This window comes from Coenobita brevimanus, chromosome 31 (genome assembly GCF_032717465.1).
Source record: "Coenobita brevimanus isolate Jiangsu-jjx chromosome 31, ASM3271746v2, whole genome shotgun sequence".
Lineage (NCBI taxonomy): Eukaryota > Metazoa > Arthropoda > Malacostraca > Decapoda > Coenobitidae > Coenobita > Coenobita brevimanus.
Genome location: NC_136984.1, coordinates 26,674,120 through 26,699,960, shown reverse-complemented (window position 1 = coordinate 26,699,960; position 25,841 = coordinate 26,674,120). Strand labels below are relative to the sequence as shown.

The following is a 25,841-nucleotide window of genomic DNA, read 5'->3' as shown; positions in this document are numbered from 1 at the left end:
TTCTGGTTTTGGTAGTGATGATGTCTGGGAGGTGGTCAGTGCCAAGGGTTCTGACCACTCTCCAGGATGTTGTGGGGGCGAGGTTTGGGGAGCAAAACGTGATGTCTGGGGATGATGGGAGAATGAAGGCTTGGTGTAGGATATGGGTATGTTGATGGAGATTATTGAGTATACTCTATATTGTAGAACCCCCTGGTAGTGAAGAGGTCAATGAAAACTGTATCTAACCTCTACATAGCAAAATAGAAAAGACACCGTTATATGGGTGACTCTAAAAATTTTTCCTATCGTTGTAACTAACGACATATAATATTATTCCCAAGCACATACAAAGAAAATCACAATAAAGGAGAAAAAAATATAAGGTGGCAGCAGTTCTAAGACTCAGGTGGCTTACATCTGGATAGACCTGGCATTAACTCACCCACCTCTCCTTAATATTATATTATTGCTGCCGTCAGACCATTTTCATCAGAGTTGTAGAGTGACAAGAGTTATGATAGCCTTCATTAACCCTCTTACTGAAAGAGCCTGAATTAAGGTAAAAAAAAAAATCTGGAAATATTAATACTGTATCTGTGTCTGTCTATTTGTCTGCCTATATATCTATCTATCTACCTGTGTGTGTGTGTGTGTGTGTGTGTGTGGGTGTGGGTGTGGGTGTGTGTGGAGAGAGAGAGAGAGAGAGAGAGAGTCAGTGGTTGTTTTTAGAAGGCATACTGTAATTACAGGGAGAATTAAGTTAGGTTGTTTGGCTTGGTTAGTTTTGGTTAAATTAGAAGTTTCAGTTAAGTTGTTAGGTCATTTTGGGCTTGGTTAAGGAAGTTAGCTGAGGTTTGGTTTGGCTGGGATTGTTTCGGTTAGGTTAGGTTAGGCTGTTTTATGCTTGGTTAGGTTAATTTTAGGCAGGTCAGGATAGGTTAGGTCAGGTCATGTTATTTTGGTTAGATGAAGCATCGTGCCAGGTCCTCCCTCTATCGTGTCTTATGCGTACTGATACAAAGGGATCACTGAGCACTGGCGAGTCCTGAGAACATGACATCTATATCAAATAAATCTTACACTCAGCATTCTATACCTGTTGCCATTTAACCATAACATTCCCAAGGACATTCACGGCCCTATCGTTAACACATGAGGCAGGGGTTGTGTTTTTCTGTTTATTCTTGCCATTTCCCGAAGATTTTACTCAGTTGAGGATGACCTTTTTGAGCAAGAAAACCTAAATATAGCTATAATGAAGTGCTTCAGTATGACAAACCCAAATGAGTGTAATAAAAGTCTTGTAGCACGAAGAATAGCCCCCAAGATAAGTCACTCGGTTCTGAGGGGTTAATACTGTAGGTCGAAGATTCAGATTTCCAGTCACTGACAGCTATTTATGGAACACTGTAACTGCTAGATGCAATTAACCTGCATCCTACATTACGGCGTTCATTCAGCAACAACACAGAAAGGTTAGACACTGTACCATTAATATGTGCATTAGAAATTTTTGTCCAAAACTGAAGACTTGTCCACAGTGTCATCGGCAGTTTTAGCAGTACAGTACGAGTCATGGCTCCCTTGTACTTAGTTCCTCATGTTCGTTTCTGAATTACGTGTCCTGATTATTCAGTACATATCCTAGCAGGTTCTATCTTATTACACACACGTGCGTGCGCTTACAATAATTTTTGTAAGAGTTTTAGTCAGTAAGGAAAATAATACCCACATGAGCACTGCAATAAGATTATATTTGTTAAACAACATAGGAACACTCCAAGCAAAGCAACAGAAGAATGCAGCACCACCACACACACAAATTCAAGATGATACTAGACAGACCATTATATTTTACCTTCTATATGTCCTTGGTCAGAAATTTATCATAGATTTAGTTCATTTATCCCTCAACGTAAGCCCAAATCTATTTACTTGGTTCCTGTTAACATCTGAGCGATTATCTTAACTCTGGAGAAACCATTCGTAGTGAAGGGATTGTAAACAGTCTTCTTAACTCCTTCTCAATCTTATTTCTCCCACTAAGCTTAATAAAATTGTAAAAAAAAGTAGCAAAAAAAATTTAGAAATATTAAACGTCGTTAGACTGAGGGACGTGATAGATTAGTTCTGGCTGGGAAGTAATACGGAGGAGCAGATGAAGAAATACACAGACTTGTGTGGTGTGTGCAGGGGATTCTTCATCCTCATCTGCATCTTCATCCTCCTCATCATCATCATTATCTTATTATTATTATTATTTTTATTTATTATTGTTGTTGTTGTTGTTATTATGGAACCTCCCTTCTTTCCTCCATTTCAGTCGACAAATATATAACGAATTCTGGCTAATCATCATGATCATCACCCTAACTTTTTTCATCCGTTGTAAGCAATGGGCGATCTAGGATCTAAAAATGTGCAAAGAGGAAGCACGCAAGTAGGAAAATTACCTAATCCAATCAGACTTATAGAGAAGCAAAAAAAAGGAAAAAAAAGTTGGCTATAATATTAAAGAACTGGATATATCTAAGAACAATCCTTTTATCTTACACACTTCACAAACGATGAGGTAATCCATATTTTTTCTTCCTCCCTCCACATGATTTTATATAACTTTTGGAGAGACTGTTCAAAAGGAAGGAGAGTTAGATCTTAGTTTTCTCTAACTCCTTCCTTAAGACACGTCCTTCCCAAATTAAGTAAAATCGTCTGGAGGTGTCAAGAATAAAATATGACCTAGTGGTAGTGAAGGGGAAGGGGTGGATGTGCAGGGAACTATGTTGAATCCAGTCGAAGGTCTTCCAGGGAGAGACGACTTTCAGCATCCTGTATCGTGACGTAGTTTGTGTGTGTGTGTGTGTGTGTGTGTGTGTGTGTGTGTGTGTGTGTGTGTGTGTGTGTGTGGTTGTCAACCTCAGCTGAATAAAATCGTCTGAAGACAACAAGAATACACAGCAAAATACGTCATCGGACTGAAGGTGTTACTCTTGTCCTTAATTATTCCAGTCCATTGATGCAGGCTGTGAAACGATCCATCTGTTCCTGGAAAAATAATGATAAAAAATGTATACTATAAATAATGTGGTTAATAATGAAGCTTACACTGTGGCTGTTTCTCTCATCCCTGTAACTAGAAAAGCCAAGCTGTGTATTGCCTGACCCTTTGGTGCTCTTGGCCTTGAAAGGAACATGAATGGCTGAAGACAATCCTATAGATTATTTCAAGAATCTGACTGCGTATTCGCAAAGAATCTTAAAGTATTTATAAAAACTTCACTGAAGACTCTATCTGAATATGGTTTAGATCCCTGGAACACATCGCCTAGCATCCAGTTAGACACAGGGAAAGATTGTTGGAGCCGCCCTGTGGGCTCCAGTCTGGCCCAGTTCTCTCCTGGTTATAATGAGTGACTCAGAGACCAATACATTAGTAGGCTGGGCTCAACCGCCAGACGGTTTTGGCAATTGTCAGCAATTCAGTACAAATGTAGGGGGGGGGGGATTATACTAAATTTCGTAACCTAATTTTGAGGGGGAAAATGCTGCATCAGCAGTTCTCACCCATTATGAGCTACGATGAATAGTATTTTTCAAGTAATAAACTTTTTCAGCTTGAGTCCATTACTCAACCGGTAGAGAAATGAAAATAAATGAAAATAAAATAAAAGCCATAGTGATGTATGAAACCCACATCTGACACCTTGCTGTTCAATAATCCATTCTAGGGTTGCTAAGGTCGTCTAGACCTGGCAAGAAGAGCATATAATGTAGTTATTGCACTGTAGTAATTAGGTTAGTAAGTACTTAAGACATCACCAGTAATATCTTTGCGACTATAAATGTTTCACGTAAATTTCGTTTTTCCTTTATTTAGACGATATTCTGCAGATTAGGAGAATTTCTGAACTAAAGAGGGTTATATATAGTCCTCATTAACTCCATCACCACTATAGTCCTTTCACCTTAACTTGGCCCAGATATTAGCCCTTTTGCAGCTTATTTCACGCAGCTCAATGACAATAAAAAATGATACAGCTCGGCATCCTTTTCATAGCACTTCTACATGGCTGGCATCATATTCTGTTGATAATCCATTGCTATAAGTCAATAGCCACGCTGAAGAGTTGGTAATTTTATGCCAAGTTAACGTGAGAAGAGTAGAGAGATAAGGTATGATCACCTGGGAGCAGAAAAAAAAAAAAAAAATAATGCATCTTTTTTACTGGTGGAGTTAAAACACTGTACGGTGAATATGATGACATTGTATCCAGTACAGTGACATTATTTTTTATACCTAAAGAAAATTTTATTCAGTTTAGGAAAGAGAATTAAAGCGACGGAGTTAAAGAATAGATTACTGTGTTGCACAAAGATATATACACAGTTATACAGGTACACCTAATTTATATCACGCTGTCCAGTTTAATGGTGACAGAACTCTTTCCTGAATTGAAAAAAATAAAAGTCTTGGAATGAATAATGAAACACTCATAGGTAACAAACATAGCCATGGGGAAAGAAATGGTCATGTAGTGAAAAAGTCATAAAGTAAAAAAGTCACGGAGTAAAAAATAGTCATGGAATAAAATAAAGTAATTGAGTAAACATACAGTTATAGGATTATGGGGTAAAAAAAAAAAAAGTAGGCATGGGATAAATAAACAGTCATGGGAAAAAAAAATCTGGGTTAAAAAGCAGTCATGAAGTAAAAAAAAATCGTCATTGAGTTAATAATAAGATAAAAAATAAGAGTAAAAATTTTAGGCTGTATATGAGTGAGTAACCGGGGGTAATCCAGCAGATACCAACAGAAGCACGAGGTCTTACCCAGTCCAGTTTGTAGGCAACACATCGGTACAGAGGAAAGAAGTTCGCCATGGTAGCGCCCATGTTGCTGAACATCTCCAGAGTGAAGCACCGTTTCTGGAGTTCTGGTTAAGGAACATAACGGAACATTATCTGGTTGGACTTGGAAGAGACTTGAGAGGTTGTGGAGGATAGTGGAGGTTGGAGGATAGTGGTGATTGTGGAGTTGGTGGTAGTGATGTTGATGTTTATTGTATTGGTGGAAGTAGTAAGGTGATGACAGGTGGTGGTGGTGTTAGTAGATCGTGTATGGTGATGGAAATTAATGGTGGAAGTTAGTAATAGTCGAATATAGTGGTGTTCATTGTGGTGGTTAAAGTTAGTGATGATGGAAGTTAGTGGTGGTGAAAGTTAGTGATGATGGAAGTTAGTGGCGTTGGAAGTTAGTGGCGGTGGAAGTTAGTGGTGGTGGAAGTTAGTGGTGGTGGAAGTTAGTGGCGAAGTGGTGGGTGGTGGGTCTTAGAGTTTTTTGGAAAGGTCGTGTGAGGGAGGTAATGGTGACAGTGATGGAGGGGGAGATGGTGGTGGTGAGAGTGATGGAGGAGGAGATGGTGGTGGTGATGGTGATGGAGGGGGAGATGGTGGTGGTGATGGTGATGGAGGGGGAGATGGTGGTGGTGACAGTGATGGAGGGGGAGATTGTGGTGGTGACAGTGATAAAGGAGATGGTGGTGGTGATAGTGATGTACTGGGAGATGGTGATGGTCATAGTGATGTAGGGGGAGATTTGGGATGGTGAACGGAGGGGTGATAGTGGGGTAAGGTGGAGGGTGAGAAGGTGAAGGGTCTGTTGAGGAGCTGAGAGAGATTAGGTGGAGATTTTTCCGAACTGAACGGTGGTGATTCTCAGAGTGTTTGGTTGGGGTCATGCGAGGGTTTTGGTGGTGGTTGAGTTGGAGTGTACTGTACATGGTGGTGCGAAGGGTGGTGGAGGTTTCAGTATTAACAACAACAACAACGCAAATGTTTTCAAGTTATGCCCTCTGAAAATCCGTGATCTCGCATTTGACTTATCAAGGTCACTCAAGGTCAAAGGTTATGCTACCACATGAAAGCCCATTTGAGACTTCCCATATCTAGGTAACAGTAATCTTCAACCGGTTTCGAGTTATAGCCGCCTGAACATCCATGACCTTGAGTATGTCCTTTCAAGATCATTCAAGGTCAGAGGTCTTGGTGCCAAATGAAAGTTCATATTACGAGTTCCTGTATGTTCATAATGGTAAGTATCTCTGTCTTCAACTGTTTTCAAGTTATACCCCTCTGAAAATCCGTGACCTTGATTTTGACCTTTAATGGTAACTCAATTACCTCGAAAATTTAATTACTTTCTTTTGGGACCAGTGCCCACTTATCCTGAAAGTTTCATGTAATTTCATTCAGCTGTTTTTCCATAATATTGCTAACATATGAAGAAACTCGACCAAAAACAATTTTTCGTGGACTCAGTCTGGACGAGGTAAACAAAGAAACAAACTTGATCAAAAACAATACCTCGTCCGACTCCGTCCGGGAGAGATGATAACAATAGCTAGAACTCTGTAACTGTCCTACTGACAGTCGCTAGTCTCCACCTAATGTTTCTTAGTAGCCTTGACCCCACTGGGGAGATTTGAAATTTTTTTCTCTATCAACAATGGTCCATGCCAGGACACATAGCCGGGGCCCTTCAAATTTCTTGCGCAGTCTCCGGTTCTGGAATCATCGGGAGAGTCTGAGGCCAGAATGTTGATACTTATGCATTTCTACTGTGTTGCCATAATAAGGAAGCTTTCCCTTGTTGTAAGGCATGTTTATTATAAACAAGATCTGAAGACCCTAAGGCAACTTCTTGTGTAACTTCAACAAGGGATCTGACAAAGGTGTCGAAGAATGCATGTCTCTGCTATAATTTCTTACAATAACCTTAACCTCATTGGGGAGAGTTGGATTTTTTCTATCACAATGGCCCATGTCAGGACACGTAACCTGGACCTTTCAGATTCCTTGCACAGTTTCCGATTCTCCTTGAATCGTTGTGAGACCCTGAGGCGAGAATAATAATACCAGTGAAAACAATAGTCTTGTAGGCAGAGATTACTACTACTACTACTACTACTACTACTACTACTAACGTTAAAACTGTAACTGTCAGAGACAGTTACTTTCCTTCACTTAAGATAATGATGTTTTTTGTAACAACTCAAAACCCTTGGTCAGACTGCCACCATTAGTGTATAGACCTGGTATATAGACAGTCCTGGTAGACTGTCCTGGTAAATAGTTCTGGTCACAAATACCGTAATGTCACGCATGAATGACCTTCATTTTTTCACACTAATAATAGGAAACAATTTTATCACAAGGTTTCCATCCATGTTCATGTATTTCTTTTGGATTTGTGGTGAACTGCGGTTCAAACTTCATGATTTTTTTCACTTTTTTTTTTACCTGTGACTTTGAAAAATAGGTCAAGGTCACTAAAATTGGGTCAGGGTAATAGGACCATAATGCTGTACATCCTCAATAAGTATTATGAACATTGGAGACAAAAAGTGACGGAATAATAATAGAAATGAAGATAGATACAGAGATTCCCACCTATGGTAATAGGTTGAGATCAGTTAGAAGACTGATTAACTGTAGGAGACAGTTACTGATACCCACCAATGAGGAAATAGCTGATTTTATGTTTTTTGTAATAGCTGAAAAACCATTGGTCAAACTGCCGCCAGATATATACAAATCTAGTCAAGGATCAGACAAAACTTTAAGGGCAAAGAAGTGTGTCATTTATGTTTTGGTTTTTCCTGCATTAAAAAAAAAAAAAAAATGAAACGTATCGGACACTGTGGTGTTCAAAATGTTGTTACGTCATGCACGAATGACTCTCGGATTTTTTTTTCTCGTACTCGTACAGATGTTTGGAAAATAAACTTTTCAATGGATTTCCTTCAGCGTCCATGTACCTCGAATAGTTTCGGAGTAAATTGAGGTGGAAAATTAATGATTTATGGGCATTTTTGGACCTATGATCTTGAAAAGTAGGTCAAGATCACTGGAAATGGGTTAGTGTAATAGGGTTATGGTGTTGCACATCTTTAATAAGCATGATGGAAATCGAAGTGATGGACTAATAAATAATAATAATAATAATAATAATAATAATAGTAATAATAATAACTAGAACATTGTAACTGTCAGGAACTGTTACTGACCTTCACATATGAGAATACTGTTATTTGGGATAACTCAGAAACCGTTGGTCAAACTGCCATCATAAAGAATACACACCTGGCCTAGGACCTGAGAAAACCTCAAGGGCCAAGAAGTGCCTCAGTCTTTCCGACAGAGTATGTTTTCACCCCTGTTTGTTTCTTAGTTAGTTAGTTTGTCTGTTAGCAGGATTACTCAAAAACTAAAAGTGAAGTTTGGACCAAATTTTGTGGGTAGATAGTCCATGTCCCAGGGAACAATCGATTAACTTTTGAGACCGATCTGGATAGTATTACAGATTCTGGATCCGGAAAACACTTTTTGCAACGTCCTAAACAATGATAGGAAAGCTTAACCATTATGAAGAGTAGTTTAGAAATTACATTGCCCTTGTCGGAGCGATGCACTCCACTGAGTTCCCCTCTAGTTTATATTTTGTTTTACTGTTTATGGAAGAACAATTGGAAATTGTTGAAAGTCGGGGGGTCCCAAATATCGTAACATCACGCATGAATGACCTTCAGAATTTTCCAAACAAATGTTTAGAAAATAATTACTTGTATATCACGGAATTTCCTTCCATGTTCGTATAATCATAATAGTTTTGAAGTAAGCTGATGATGAAAATTGATAATTTTTTTTATCTTTGAAACTGTTATATACCTTGAAAAGTAGGACAAGGTCACTGAAAGTGAGTCAGTGTAACAGGGGCATGGTGCTGTACATCCCTAAGTAGGATGAAAATCGCAGACGAAAATTGACGGAATAAGAAGAAGAAGAAAAGATGAAAAAGAATGATAATAATAATAATAATAATAATAATAATAATAATAATAATAATAACAATAATAATAATATTTATAATTATAATAATTATAAATATAATAACATTAACAACAACAGCAATAATAATAATAATAATAATAATAATAATAATAATAATAAAAGGAATGATGAAAACAATGATATTCACCTATGATAATAGGTGGAGATCAATATTAACGAAAATAATGATGGATAAAAAGATATCCACCTACAGTATGGTAATAGCTGGAGATTAATAATAACTAGAAGACTATAATTGTTAGAGTTCCTGATCTCCAGCTATGAGGACTTTGCTGAAAGACACAACTTCCATTCTTTCTGTAAAATCTTAAAAACCGTTGGTCAAATTACCACCAAAAATGTATACAGACTGAGCCAGGACTAGACAACACTTCTAAGGCCAAGAAGTGCCTCATTACCAGCCGCGATAGCGAAGCTGGCGTTGTTTTCGATGTGTGTGTGTGTGTGTGTGTGTGTGTGTGTGTGTGTGTGTTAGGAAGATATTTTTGCAATTGCTCAAGATATCATCAAAAAAAATTTACAGGAAACGTAGTAGGGAAAAAACAAAACAAAAAAAACAATCACGAGTTCGAAATTGGTGAAAGTAAGTCAAGCTCTGTGTCTGTTACCACTATAACTCCGCAACCGATCAAGATATCATCACAATGTTTTACGGTGTGTAGTAGGGATGAAAATCTCCTACGAGTTCGAATTTGCTGAAAATACGTCAAGGTCAAGGTTATATTCCGAGCCTCGCTAGATGTGTATTGGTTCGCGGCTTGTATGAATCCCCCAGGCGGAGGGGGCCTCTAGTTTATTTATTTATTTTTTTTTTTTTTCCCCTGTATGAAAGAGCAGCTGAAAAGTGTTGAAAAGTGGGGTCGCCGAAGTATGTCACATATGAATGGGCTTCAAATTTTTGCCATATATATATATATATCCATCCATCCATCCATCAACCAATCCTACATTGCCCAATGAGGAGCGTAGGAGCACGGGGCTAGGCAGTTGGTCTCGACATTTAAAATGAGGGTGACCAGCCTCACTCATCCCTGAGTGGCATTACATGAGCAATCAACCCCAACCATCCCTTGGATACAAACCTTCACCGGCTCAATCCGATTGGAGAGCAATAATTACCCACTAAACCACCAGGTGCCAAAATTTGTTTATATGGTTACCACCCACCGTAGTAAATGGTTTCCTGGTATACAGGAAACCATTTGGCTTGTCACTCAGTGTGGAGTCACCCACAGGCAGAAGGAAGAGGAAAGAATGAAGGAGAGAAAGACAGAAGAGGGAGTGTAATATATATATATATATATATATATATATATATATATATATATATATATATATATATATATATATATATACACCGGGTCAGGTGCCGGTAAGGGGATGGGTCTGTTATGATGTGGCAGGGGTAAACCAGTTCTGCTGTCGGGCCTTGCTGTGGATGTCACTGATTGCATTGCACAGTTGACCCTTGTGCGGTGTGGTGCGGTGAGGATCTGTCCGTTCTCCCCTTTGGGGCTAAGATGCGAATGAATGTGTTTGAATGGATGAGTAAATGGGGAGTGTGTCGTCCTGTCTCGGCTACCTCCCTTTCCTTGGGGGAAGCAGCCTAGGTATATATATATATATATATATATATATATATATATATATATATATATATATATATATATATATAAAATGGGATTTTCTTCCATGTATATATGTTTACTTTCGAATAAATTGGGATTGGGAATTCATGATTTGTGAAAATTTTTAGACCTGCGACCTTGAAAAGAAGGTGAAGGTCTTTCAAACTGGGTCAGTGCAATAAGGTCATGGCGTTTTACACCCACGCACCAAAGTTTCTGTGCTCCCCCTGGTTGGAAGGAAGTGGAAGTCAGGGTTAGAGACAGGGCAAGCGAACGGACACCCGTGAGTGGTAGTTTGGTACTGAGCTATGAGGAGGATGGTGAGAAACTTAATGATCTTGGATTCGAAACATTTCCATGCTATTCACCTGCAAAACACTATGGTTTCGTAACATGTACAGCATATATTATACAATAGACTATGATATCACGGAGTCTTGTTAAACGAGGTCCAGACACAAGCCATCTGTTTCGGATCCTCATCATACAAATGAAGCACCGAGCCAATTTCACTGCAGTCTGCATCACGGAGGCTAACACTGGACAAAGTGAGGTTTAGTTTGTTTTTTGTTGGTATGCTGACTGATCCAAATTTATTTATAAAACAGAGCTCAGTACTGGTATAGTCAGTCCGGTTGAAAATTTTGTAATGTGTTGCCATAAACTGTCATAACACATTGTTGTTCTTAATGCCTAATTATTATAGCCATAATGTTAACATGACATTAACAACTGGGAAAAGGAAGACGTTATATTAATGTCATGTTAACATTATGACTATGATAATTAGACATTAATAACAACAATGCATCACGACAGTTTATGGCAACACATTACATAATTATCAGCCGGACTGACTATATCAGTATTTGGCTCTATTTTTTAAATGAAGTTCCAACAAAAAACAAAATGAACCTCACCTTGTCCAGTGTTAGCCTCCGTGATGCAGACTGCAGTGAAACTGGCTCGGTACTTCATTTGTATGATGAGGATCCGAAACAGATGGGTCCTGTCTGGACGACGTATCACAGGACTCCATGATAACGAAGTCTGTGTTATAATATATGCTGTATATGTTACGAACGCATAGTGTTTTGCAGGTGAATAGCATGGAAAGGTTTCGAATTTAAGTTCATTAAGTTTCTCATCATCATCCTCTTAGCTCAGTTCCAAACTACCACTCACGGGTGTCCGTTCGCCTGCCCTCTCTCTAACCCTGACTTCCACTTCCTTCCAACGAGGAGGGTACAGACACTTTGGTGCGTCGCTGTACATCCTCTAAATGTTTGGTGATAATCGGGAATGAAAAGTGACGGAATAATAATAATAATAATAATCATAATAATAATAATAATAATAATAATAATAATAATAATAATAATGACAGAAACAAAAGATCTCCACGAATGGAGAAAAGTGGAGATCAATAATAAAAAGGAGATACGAAGATCTCACCCATGGCACTAGGTGATCGGTAATAATAATAATAATAATAATAATAATAATAATAATAATAATAAAGAAATATATTATCCCTCTTGTCGTGGGTATATAAACTGATCACATATGTATCATAATCTTCATATGTTGTGGCTCAGTCTGCTGGTGTGGGGAACCGAGACTTTGGTTCCTCTGTGAAAATTAGTGACAACGATGGACGTCATGAACATAAAATGAAAGGTAATAGAAATAACGAAAGGCGTAGTGGGAAGTAGAAAATTAAATTTGATGAACACAGCATAGTAATGCTGACTGAGCCGTCCCCGGAGGAACCGAGTAATTGGTGGGCAATATTTGGACAACCTTGCATGAGAATTTGTGAAGAGGGTAACAATCATTGGTATTAATCAATCCTATCTCCTCGATGATGGATTTTGTGTGTTTATTCCTGCTGAAAGAGAGAGAGAGAGAGAGAGAGAGAGAGAGAGAGAGAGAGAACTTACCAACCACTGTTGTTGGGAAGCTGTCTATATGAATATGGGAATTGAAGAGCTCAGAACATTCGTGAATATAACCAGGCATAGCCTTGACGGCCTGATCGTCCAAGTCACCGTGGAGCGTACTCAGGATCTGTGGAAGTAATTATAAGAAATCTTAAGTATTTGGACATAAGGGTGCGTCCTGGTTGCAAGCGGGCAGTCGGGGGCTGGCAAGAGTGGGGACGGCTGGTGCTTTTGAAGTCACGCACTCTAGGCGAGTCTTTGGGTGTTGCCATGGCAACGTCATCACACCACCCTTGGTAACTGCAGTCGGCACTATATATCAACTTTAACTAATTCCAGACGCCTCAAGCATGTGAGGGGAGACCACAAACAAATCGCTTTCATGTCGACCTGTCACCCGCCATTTCACTGCCCTCCTCCCAGCTCACATCCCCCTCTCTCATATATTTCTCCACTCCATCCCTCTATCTCATCCTCAGCCTCCCCCTCCTACTCCACCCCCTAACTCACTCACATACACTTTCCTTGTTAGTCTCTCGCTCTCCATCATCTCCACATGGCCAAAGCACCTCACTGTATTCCTCCTAATGCTGTCTGTCACATCAGATCCACACCACAATGCTCCTTCACTTCCTCATTTGTCAGTCTGTCTATCCACGTAATTCCAATTGCACCCTCAAATAGCTCATTTCCACTGCTCTCACTCGTGACTTGTGTCCTTCCAGCATGGTCGAAGGTTCACATCCATACGTTAGAGCTGATATCACAATATTATCTGACCATGACTTCTTTACTTCCATGCTCACTTTCCTATTCCTTATCACTGCTTTTAAAGAACCAGCAACTATTCTTCGTTGTTGTACCCTTTCATGGACTTCATCCTCTCAACTTCCATCCCTATTCATTACACTAACCAAGTACTTAAATGCACTTACATTTTCCATTTCCTCATCATCCAACCTCAATGTACATTCACTGACTTCATTTCTCTCGAAGACCATAACTTTACTCTTCTTCACATTCACCTTTGAAATCCGTTTCTTACACACTCTCCCAAACATATTCACTAAGCCTTGCATTTCCCCTTCTCCTTCACTTAACAACACAGTATCATCTGAAAACAACAGAAAAGGAAGTTTCCAAATGCTTATCTATCTCTCATTAGGGCCACTCCAAAATCCATTGCCCTAAGTTGTATCTCTTTTATGACTCCATCCGTACACAGATTGAACTACCATGGAGACCTGACACACCCCTGTTTCAATCGAACATTCAGACAGAAAAAATCACTCAGTTCACTATCTACACGCACTGCAGCCTTAGCACCCTCGTACATACACTTCACGGCATTCATTAACACCCCATTTACTCCATATATTCCTAACATTTTCCACATTCTTTGTCAATCCACCCTGTCATATGCTTTCTCCACATCCATGAAGGCTGCATACAACTTCTTTCCCTTCTCTAGAAACTTTTCCACCAAAGACTTAAGGCTGAATATCTGATCTACACAACGTCTTCCCTTCTTAAAACTTCCCTGTTCTTCTCCAACTAATTCCTCTGTTATTTCCCTAACTCTGTCAGTAAGTGTCCTACCATATACATTTCCTGATACACTAAGAAGACATATGCCCCTGTGATTACCACACACTTGTTTTTCCCATTTTCTTTTGTACAGGAGAATAATTATACCTGACATCCAATCCTCTGGGACTCTACTTTCTTCCTAAGCCAGTGTGCACATCTTCCATATCCATTCTTGTGTACGTCTCTCCTCCATGCTTAGCACTGCATCACACACTCCGTCAATTCCTTGGACTTTTCCCATCTTTTTGTCTTTCTCAATTGCCTCCACTACTTCCATCCTAGTGATCTCTTCTTCTCTTCTTACCTCCTTCTTTCTCCCAGCCATTTCCTAGCTGCTTATACTCACATTACTTTCATTCTCTATGTTTAACATTTCCTTAAAGTGCTGTCTCCATCTGCTCACTTTTTCTTCCTTCTCCACTATCGATCAGCCATTTTTATCTTCCATTGCCCTACAAACTTTTTTATTACCCTGTATAACTCTACCTCCTTCCAGAGCATTTTTTCACATTCCCTCTGCTTTACATTCAAATTCCTTCCAACTTCCTCATCCACTCTCTTCTTACTCTCTTGTACTAATCTTTTCACGATCCCTTGCATAAAAAAAAAAAAAGCAAATGGCATTCCTAAGAATCATTGCTGCTTGAAAACAGTATGCTGGAGCACAAACTGTTTCCTGAAAAAGACATCTTTCCCTAAATATGGTTTACACCAGCAAAATGTGTTTAATTATCACTTATCAATACAGCCAGATGAGTATAATTTTGGTGTTGGTATTACAACAAAATTTAAGTATAATGAATGTAACCTAGACAGTTTTTCAATAAGGCAAATCAGATTACTAAATCTGTATTCATCCTACTGTACAACATGATCATTCAAGAAGGAGTAGGGTGCAACAACTAGTCTCGAAGGTGATGTGAAAGAAAATCCTGGTAATGTGGTTTTCTAACTCAACAGAAAAAGTGTTACGCAATAAAGTGACAAAAAAAAAATAATGAGAGAGCCATTTGCAGAGTACTTCTGCTCAGATCATTCATTCTCAAAGTGGTAACTGTGGCCCCCAAGAGGGCCACGGCAGGATTTTTTTGCGGGCCATGGTGGGCTGGTGCAAGTTAACAAAGGGTGGGAGAGGGTATGACAGACGTTTGCAGAGAGAGGAACTAAGAGAGAAGGGTGGTGGAGGTGGGAGTGGGAATGGATTAGAAAAGACATCATATCTTTCCTGCACAGTTCTAAACAGCAACAAGACCCTCACCAGTAAAACCTGTAACCATTGCATAAATTGTCACTGGTCTAGCAGGTTTTGTATATGTAACTTATTCTTGTTCCAATATCTCTTCCAGGTATGAAACAGTAGATTCTTTTTCTCTGATAAATCCTCGCAGTAACCTTGGATTTCAGAATGTCACGGAACATTATGTGCATAACCTGCTCCGGTAGTTTCACAGGATCCTTTTATACGGACTGCACCTTTGTTTGCAGGATGTGCAAACTATGTCAGAGCCTGGAAGACAAGCTGACCGAGGCTACAAACAAAATTAACAGCCTGACCTAAAAAGTTGATGTGCTGGAGGAATTCATTGCGAGTAATATCGGACACAGTGCAGAGGATAATGTCACTGCTAGGCCAACCGCAGTCCAGTTTGATCCTCCTCCTCCTGCTGTAGTTACTTCTCCCCCCACCGTACACAATGAGTTCCAGTGCAGAATGGTGCAAGGCTTGCAAGGAAAAGGAGCATCATTCCAGTAACAACATACAACAAGTTTCAGATTCTCTCAGAAGTAGAGGAAGAGCCCCATGACGCGCGGGTTGTGGGGGACTCCATCATCTGTGGTCAGTTGGTTGAATTTTGTTGCAGGGAACCCTCTAAACGAAAGCGTTTTTGTATCCCAGGTGCAGGAGTAGACGATGTAACGGAGGCTGTGGATGATGTCTTTGAGAATGCGGAAAATGACAGCCTAGTTATCATTCATACAGGTAGTAATGATGTCGTACGGACCCGATTAGAGGAGCTAATAGCGAAGTACAGGAGGATGATTTGACCCTGCAAGGAGAAAACTAACATCATCTTAATTTCAGGAATACTCCCAAGGATTGGTACAAGGAATGCCTTCTTCAGTAAAGCATTTAGTATAAATAATAGGGTCAAGTCACTTTGCCTGCAAGAAGGAGTTGAGTTCATAGACACATGGAACCAGTTTTACGAGCAGTGAACACAATTTGCGAATGATAGAGTACACTTGAATGCCATTGGTTCTGCCCACCACGGTCGTTTGCTTAGTGATGAACTAAGTATTTTCTGGAGAAAAACAAGCATCAAGGGAGGCAAACGTAGATGTCATGCGATCCGATGAATCAATAAGTATTGGAAGCTTCACACATCAGAAAGGAAAACACATTAAAGCTCTTCTTGTAAATGCACATTGTCTGCGTAATACATTTTCTGATTTAGAGGCCCTTGTCTTTACTGAAGATTATGACGTAATTGGTATAACAGAATCGTGGCTAAATACTGAGCAAAGAGATCTTCTAGCAGAGTTTTATTTACCAGGCTATCACATTTTCAATAGTGAAAGGAATAATCGAGCAGGGGGCGGTGTGTTGTTATACTGTATATTAAATCATGATTTCTTCAAGTCGTAATTACCAAGCCATGTATTGAAAACGTAGACACTATTTATAGTCAGTTTAGGAATGAATCTTGTCATAAAATCACACTTGGGTTAATATATCGACCACCCGGTCAGCCACTCAACATCGATAATGAAATCTACAATAAAATTGCCGAAATATCTTGTATGCAAAGCACTGTAATATTTGGTGATTTTAATTTATCAGTTCCAAAATGGGGAAAAGCGCTATCCTCACACACCGGGTTAGACCTATATACAAACTTGCAGGAAAGTTCTCTGTATCAATTTGTAAATTATCCGACACGTGGATCTAACATCCTACAGTAGATCTTGTCTTAGCCACATCAGAAAATGTCGTGAATAATGTTACTGTAGGAGAAGAATTTAGTACAACTGTTCATCGCACAGATACATTTAGCATTAAAATCAGTGAAGACAAAGTCAGGGCCAGTTGCAAGAAAGTGCCTGACTTTAAGATGGCAAATTTTAAGAAATTATACTCAATTGTTGGTGCAGGTAACTGACGTCCTATTGCTGAAACTTTAAATATCAATGACGCGTGGAATTATTTTACAGAAACCCTCAACAGTGCTGTCAGGTTATGTATTCCAATGCGCAACAGAAGGCCTGCCAAAAATTCTAAACCCAAATGGTGGAACTCCGACAGTAAACATTGTCTGGAAGCAAAAAAATCTTGCATATAAAAATATAATACCACAAAGAGTCAAAATGGTAAAAATAAATACGATGCCCTTCGACGGAAAGGAAAAAAAAATAATTAAATGCAGTAAGAAAAACCTTGAGGCCATATTGCAAGTATCAGTAAATCATATCCCAAAGAATTTTTCAGTTACATAAGAAGCAAAAAGGTAATAACTCCGACAATCGGTCCCTTAATCACAGATAACAGAGAGCACACTGATGATGAAACTGTGATGGCAAAAATTCTCAATACTTTCTTTGTGTCAGTATTTACAACAGAAAACATACGATCCCTGCTGTTTCCCCCATCCCTATAGAAGAGGACAACATAATCACTGACATTACAGTTAGTGATCGTGACGTACTACTTGCAATTAGCAAATTACAAGAGAATAAAACACCGGGACCGGATAAAATTTCTCCAGGTGTTTTGAAGGAACTACAGAATGAAGTTGTAAAGCCTTTATCTGAACTTTTTAACTTATCACTTAAAAGCAGTAAGGTGCCACATGAATGGAAACTTGCTGACATAACCCCAATATTCAAAAAAGGCAACAGAGCACAGCCAGAAAACTACTGCCCAATTAGTTTAACATCGGTGATTTGCAAATTGCTTGAAACTATTATCAGAGATAAGTCTGTGAAACACTTAGAATCAAACAATCTCATCAAAGATTTTCAACATGGTTTTCGTAATAATTTCTCTTGCCTCACGAATCTGCTGGACTTTATCAATGATATACTGAGAATGTACGACGACACTAAATCTGTCGATGTTGTGTACCTTGATTTTCAAAAGGATTTTGACAAAGTTCCACACAAAAGATTCCTTCTGAAACTAAAGGCACATGGTTTTAGGGGCAGTGTTCTCGGGTGGGTAGAAGATTGGCTCACCGGAAGAAAGCAAAGAGATGAAATAAACGGAAAAGAGTCAGACTGGATAAACGTTACAAGTGGAGTGCCACAGAGTTCAGTGTTAGGTCCTATTCTTTTATTAATATATATCAATGATACTGATGAAAGATTATGTTGTAAAACTTCAAAATTTGATGACGATACTAAAATAGGTAACAGAGCAGATACAGCACTGCAAAGGTAGGCAATTCAGAGAGATCTTGATCGACTGTTCAACTGGGCCCAAGTTTGGCAAATGGATTTCAATATTAATAAATCCAAAGTGCTAAACTTTGGCAGTAAAAATGTAAGAGCTAGTTATAGCATGAATAATGTCCAACTTGATAGGGTAAACCATGAAAAAGACTTAGGAGTTATAATAAACGATTTGAAACCAAGCAAACAATGCACAGAAGCTCCGAAAAAAGCCAATAAATTGATTGGATTCATAGGTAGAGCATTTGAATATAAATCTGATAATACTGTCCTCACTTTGTATAATTCCTTAGTACGCCCGCACTTGGAATATTGCGTTCAGTTTTGGTCACCGTATTATAAAAAGGATATGGAAAAGCTTGAAAGAGTGCAGCGAAAGATGACAAAGATGATACCTAGACTGAGAAATAAACCATACGAGGAATGTTTAAAAGCCCTGAATCTGTTTACCCTAACTAAACGGAGGTTACAAGGAGATCAAATTCAAGTACTCAAAATAGTCAAAGGACATGATAACGTGGCTGTTGATAAATACTTCACAGTTGATCACTCGAATTATACTAGAGGCAATGGGCATAAAATAATTGGCAAACGATTCCAGTCGCATGAAGCTAAGCATTTCTTCTTTAACAGAGCTGTAAATGTATGGAATAAATTGCCCTCCAGTGTAGTAAATACTAATACAGTAATGACCTTTAAAGGTCGCCTGGATAAGTAATTGTCGTCTAACCCCCAGCTTAATATGTTTGCTCTTGAGTAAAACACTTGTGTATATTTTTTTTTTTTTTTTTTTTTTTAGAGCCTGGATAAATATATTGAATGCAAATATAGTATATGCACAGACTAGGATATGCACAGATAGCCCTGAGTTAACAGTCACTACTCATACTTTCGACCGGTGATGGGCTGTGGATCACTGAGGGTCCCTGTTAGTCATGTGACCACAGTCGGGATTTTTTTAATGTACCAGGGGTCACTGCTTCAGGAAGTGACTTGTGTGCTTGTCCCGCATGGGAACGCTCCTAGTCTTAGTGGAATGAACGGAGCTGGGGTCTGATTGATTGTTGCCTACCTTAATAGCGCCAGGCAAGGCTGCCACACCACCCCTGAACATCCACACTGTGCACTGAGCAATTTTCATACTGTGTCCGCAGACTCCCTGTTAACGTACCCGTACATGGTGTCATGCATTATTTATTATTCGATTATATATTTTACTTTGCTACTTTCTCTTTCAGGTTATTCATACTGGTAGCATATAGATAATGTATTCTAGAATGTAACTTTTCCTTTTCAGTCTTTCCTATGAAATTTCAATGTCAGGTTATCCATACTGCATGTTGGTTTTTCTCACTTTTTCTTACCAGTTTTAACTGGAGGGTTTGGAGGTGGGGGGAGCCTTCTTGCTTTACTATCCTTATCCTTCAGCATGTACTGTAGAGTTAGATCTCGTAACCATAATTTACTCTGTAACAAACATCATTGAAAGGACCAAGGTCTGTTGCTGTTTGCTTTCCTTTGTACTCCTTTGTAACAGATGTTGTCCACTATACTCTACTTATTTGTAACATTATGATATAGGACGTAAGTAAATAGGTAATAACACATAATACACTGTAGGTCTTTCATTTTCATTTCTTTCTCATATGCTGTGGATAACCACACATACGTTAAATGCCTTTATATACTTACCTCTACTGGTTTTGATTGTCTATAAAAACAATCATGACACATTGTAACATCATCAGCTTTGGCCGTTCCACATCTGTCCAACAACGTTTACACTGGGGTTGGGGCCCGGGAGGTGCGTGTGGGGTGTTCGATTGCCCGCTCTCTCACTGTCCGACTGGCTGTGACTCCGGCTACTAGGAGGGAAGTGGGATTAGTGTATTCTGGTGTACAGTGATGAACACGTTAACTACGGATTTACATCAATCCTCGCTGATGGCTGCGTTTCAAAGTGGTCGGGAATGATTCTATGAGGCCTAGTAAGCTAAAGCATCATCTGACAACAATCCACCCTCAGTATACGGAGAAACTTATATGCAGCAGAAGTATCACCGGAGGTTTCTCTTGAAATAGCAAGAGAGAAAAAGGCCCACACGATTAAGCCGTGTGTTGTAATGATGCTCAGACGGATTCTTGGAGTCATGTGCAAATGATGATTCAGCAGATTTCCTTGTCAAACGACACAGTGAAACGGAGAATTATTGAAATTTCAGCTGATATCATGGAACAATTGATACATGATATTAAGCTCTCCCCAACTGGTATGTTCACAGTACGGTTGGATGTGAGTTCTTGTGCACAACTTTTCGTGTTTACTAGTTTGGTATTCATGGATGACATCAGAGATGAATATCTGTTCTGTACACAGCTTGAAACTACCATAGAAGTTTTAGATGAGATGGAAAAATTGACTTCATTCTCTACAGCTAACAGAATAGCCAGGGGAAATTGTTGTGGAGTCTGTACTGATGGGGCTCCGGCGATGCCTGGATCAAGGTCGGGGCTCCAGAAGCATGTCAAGGAAGTAGCTACGAATGTGAAAGTGGTTCACTGTATGGTCCATCGTTTTGCACTGGACTCAAAAACCCTCCCCGATGACCTATGTAAGGTCGTGGACGCAAAGGTAAAATGTGTCAACTTCGTGAAAACAGATTTGAACCCTAGCCTTTTCCAGAAACTCTGTGAATTCAGAGCATAAAGCCCTCCTTTTTTACTCCATAGTGCAATGGTTCTCCAGTGACAGTGTTGGGAACAGAGTATCTGAGCTTCGGTGAGAACTTAAACTTTTCCTGGAAGCGAAAAGGAAGGATGATCCATTAAGCTCTTCAACCAGGTATTGTGGGAGTCACGTCTTGTATACCAGGCCGCCATTTTTGAGCAGCTAAACGGGCTGAATCTTTAGTTACAAGGCAAGGAATGAAATATATTTCACCTCATGGACTGTATGCTTGCATTTCTTCCAGAAGTGGCAAAGGAAAGTGAGTGAAGAAAATGTTACCATGTTTGAGCATCTTTCAACTGTTCTTGACGAGACTGAAGAGGATCACCTGCTTGACCCATCACTCAAAAGTGAAATACAGTAATTCAGCACTTGATATCCTTGGAAAGTGAGCTCAAAACATACTTCCCAGAATTAAATTGGTGAGGAATCCTTTCTCAGAAAGTCTTGATATTTCTGCCATTCCTAATGTTGCTCAGCACGAATTCCTTGACCTCAAGAATGATACTGCTGCCAGAGACATTGATGATGGAATGTCTCTGACTGTGTTCTGGTGCTCCATGTATCAGTATACCCAAAAGATAGTGAAATCGCACTTAGAGTCCTCTTGCCATTTTCCATAACATATAAATGTGAATCTGGTTTGTCCACCCTTCTACACATCTGTGTTATAATGATCCGACTTCTGTATGTTCGTTGGTTTGTTACCATAACAGCAAAAACGACGCATGTAGCACAAATTTTATAATGTTAGGCAAGGCACCGTTGAAATGATCTAACTTGAAGAATAAAACAATATCCAGGTCAATCGAGCCAATGGTTCCCGAGTTATGACTCATTTCTGGCCTTTGGGTTCAAACTTAATATTTGCTTTTAGTGCAAGGGAATGGATTCGTCCTTGGTGCGGCTTTGAAAATACCTGCATGACACAAGAGAGAAGAGTGATGTGTTCGTTGTAGTATCAGTCTCTCCTTCCTCCCTCCTTATACTCGTGAAATTGTATAGTATAATGGTATAGTATTATCTAAACCATAATGATCCGATTTCTGTATGTTTATTGGTTTGTTTGTTTGTTACAGTAACAGCAAAAACGCAAATTTTTGTTAGAACAAGGTAGCGCTAAAATCCTCTAACTTGAAGAATAAAACAAAATCCAGTTCAATCGGGCCACCAGTTCCCGAGTTATAACTAAATTCTGAAGACAGGAATTGACAGCATGGAGGCCGCCTTCTCAGTGAGTAAAAAGTAAAAGCCAAAACCGGCTGGATATGGACCCATATATGAGGTTACGTTATCAGTGACTCAAGCTCGAATCAGTCAACTGACTGAAAGCAAACAGTGTCATCCACTCTGTTGGTATGTAACAAATTATGCATTATGACTGATTGTTCTAAGCATTAAAGTAAATGGAGAGCACAAAAACATTTTTTTTTTTTTTTATAATTATTTGTGAGGGACTTGAGAGAAAACTGTAGTTGGGCCACAAGGATGTTAGGATCCCCACAAGTGGGAAATGAAGTGCAAAAGTTTGAGAAATACTGCTTCAGATGAAGGTTCAGTACCTTGGCAAAGTCACATAACTTTTGTTTAATTACCCGTATGTAGAGCTTTGGGGTAGTCCTATTGTTTTATTGGTGCAGTTCCCAGCCTAAGACATTCATCATCCCTCACAGTAACCATAGTGTAAATTTTAATTTGCTGTGTCATAGAATTCATCCACAAAAAAGACCACCACCAGACGGACATGTGTATTTATATCAGAATAAATCGACTTGACATACTTTTTTTTTTTTTTTTTTTGTCCTGTCCTCTTCCACTGCTGTGCAATAAATGCTCTGTCACTGTGCATCATATGGCATGTTTCCTAAACAGATGGTGTTAGTGAAACCTCAAAATTAAGCTGCTCTCTATCCATCCTGACCGAATGAGTTCAAGCGAGAAATCTTAACTCTCCCTGCGTGAACCCATGCGGACTCACACTAGTGCTTGCTCACAAACGTTGGCAGTGCGGCCATGTGTATGAGTTACTGTGGTTTAAAATCTCCCGCCTCAACCTGCTCTCGCTCGCAACCATCTGCCAGTTCTCAGTCTGGATGCACCCTAACACAGCCACCTCCCCAGAGACCAAAATGGCGATAAATAAGGAAGGTACAAAAGAAGCGAAGTAATAATATCCAGCTCAATCCTGCATCATCCTTAAACATACTTGGGGTTTCATTCTTACGGGATTTATCTTGGAAAGATCATATTACATCTCTTGTAAAATCTGCTTCCATGAGATTAGGTGTGCTAAGCTGAGTCCGTACCTTCTTTACCCCTGCACAGTTGTTGACTTTATACACTGGTTTTATTCGCCCCTGTGTAGAGTACAACTCTCATGTGTGGGGAGGCTCCCCACATACAGCTCTTCTCAATAGGGTGGAGTCAAAGGCTTTTCGTCTCATTAACTCTCCTCCTCTAACTGGCTCCATTCAACCTGTGTCTCTTCGCCACACTGTTTCCTCTTTATCTCTTTTCTGTCGCTACTTCAATGGTCACTGCTTCTTTGAACTGTCTGCTTGCATTCCTCCACCTCTACGATGGGTGCGTAGCACCTGTCTAGCAAAAACGTCATCTCTTGTCTGTCCAACCTTTTAATGCAAGAGTTAACCATTACTCCCAGTCCTTGATTTATGCAACAGGTCAACTCTGGAACTGTCTCCCTCTGTTTGTATTTCCTACTTCCTTTGATCATCCCTCTTTCAAACGTATAGTGTCCAGGCATCTCAAAATGAACGGATCCTGAGATTGGCTCAGTTATGTATTTGTTTTTACCTGGAAGGAACGATTTGCGGACTCCTGGCCTTTGGTTCCTTCTTCGTTGCATGAACGAAAAAAAAAATTCCTAACCGCACGAGAATACCACCCATAGAACTGACCAAATATTGTTTTCTTTCCCATCTGCCTTTCCAAATCAGATAAGAGAAATTATCTTATTACGATTCTATTAAAGGTCGGATGGTGAAAAAAATACAAACATAAATAAATAAGACCCAGTAGTTAACACTTACAATAGATCTTGCAGGTTGGTTCACCGTCTGGGTGGAATATCTCCTCTCGTTTCAGACATAAGAAGATAAGATCATAAGAAGAAAAGATAATTGCAGCAGGCCAGTTGGCTCAAGCTAGGCAGCTCCTACAAGAGTGTGACTAAACTACTAAAATAAAATGGAGGTAACAAAGAAGAAGGCTCTCCTCTACTCACCAAACTCTCCAGTCGAAACGGGCGGGATAAAGTAAGAAAGAACACCACCCAGTATAGGAAAACTGACCTCGAAATTATATTGTATAGGGACGTGTGAAAGGAGATTCATGGAGGAAGAATAAATCACCGAATCACCAAAGCATAAATGGTTAAGCGACTCAGATTCATGGAATTGGAATAAATCCGCTAATCACCAAAGCATAAAGCACATAAAGATATAACCCACTAAGATTCCACCTAACGAGCCTGACCTGACTGAAGCAAGGTAAATGTAACCTGACTTATTAGGTACGATATTTACAGCACTGTTACTGTTTTTTTTTTTTTTTTTTCACTTTACGTTATGTCCGGTGTTACGAAGGGACCCCTTCACATGGTGGCACCGGTATGACCAGGTGGACCCACTGCCTGGTTAGACAAACCTCTCTTGACTTACAAGCTATCCCCCAACAGGAGGATTGTGATCTGCAGAAGGGTAACTTCAGTCTGCTGTTCCTACATTCACGTTCAGATGAGTCTGGGTTTGCAACTTATAATCACCTCCATCCATCTGGGAATTAAATATATTTGAAGATCAACACCAACCTGCAAAATACAGTTCACCATTTGCAGTTGTGATGGTTAACTCAAACCTTCATATTACAATCCTTTGGTCCAAAACACGCCATTGACTGTGGTTACCAACCGTCTACTGCTACCTTTATTACTTTATTTATATTCATTAACATTACAGTGCTAATAAAGAAATTAAATCTATTGGAGTCACTGGTCTATGCAACTCTCGACCACAGTAGCTTCGTAATCCATACCCGCCAGAGAAACAGCGCTGAGGGCTGATGATTTTGTGCTCCTGAGGCATAGGATTGCAGACCTCACAATGGAAAATGAGAGTCGACATCTCATCCAGGCCATTACAGAATTCTGTGGTTGATCCTTCTTCTGAGAAAGAACCTCTGCAGTCTCAAGTAGAATATCACCTCTTTGGAACCCATCCCACCTGATGCTGCGAACACAAGGGGAGTGAATCAACCGTGGTCCACATGTTGGATCCTTTCTTGATAGTTTCCGTTTTTTTTTTTTTCTTGTTCATTCCTTTTGTGCAGCCTCGAGAGACAGTTCACGATGACAAGCTGCCATAGGATCAAATATCCCAGTGTTCATAGTATGCCATGGCTGCTGGATTTATAATGCTGAGGCCTCCCATCCTGGGTGATAGTGCTTGAAATTCCCTCTCTTCTGGTGTGGGGATGTGGCCATTGGTCAGTGATGGCAAGAATGAATCCCTGATAGCGTCTTCCAATGGTTGCCACAGCAACTCAATGTCTGGCATGGTCCGCATCACGAAGGTCAACTTGTGTTTTACTCCA

The 25,841-nt window shown here is 39.7% G+C and overlaps 1 long non-coding RNA gene across 1 annotated transcript in view; it reads right to left on the bottom strand.

Annotated features, from left to right (window-relative positions):
- Positions 1-4,858: 4,858 nt before the first annotated feature.
- LOC145395431 (uncharacterized) overlaps positions 4,859-25,841 on the bottom strand; it is a 31,660-nt gene continuing 10,677 nt past the window's right edge. Inside the window, exon 3 of the long non-coding RNA XR_013896614.1 lies at positions 4,859-4,916. This is a non-coding gene — a long non-coding RNA (uncharacterized LOC145395431). The remainder of the gene's footprint in view (positions 4,917-25,841) is intronic.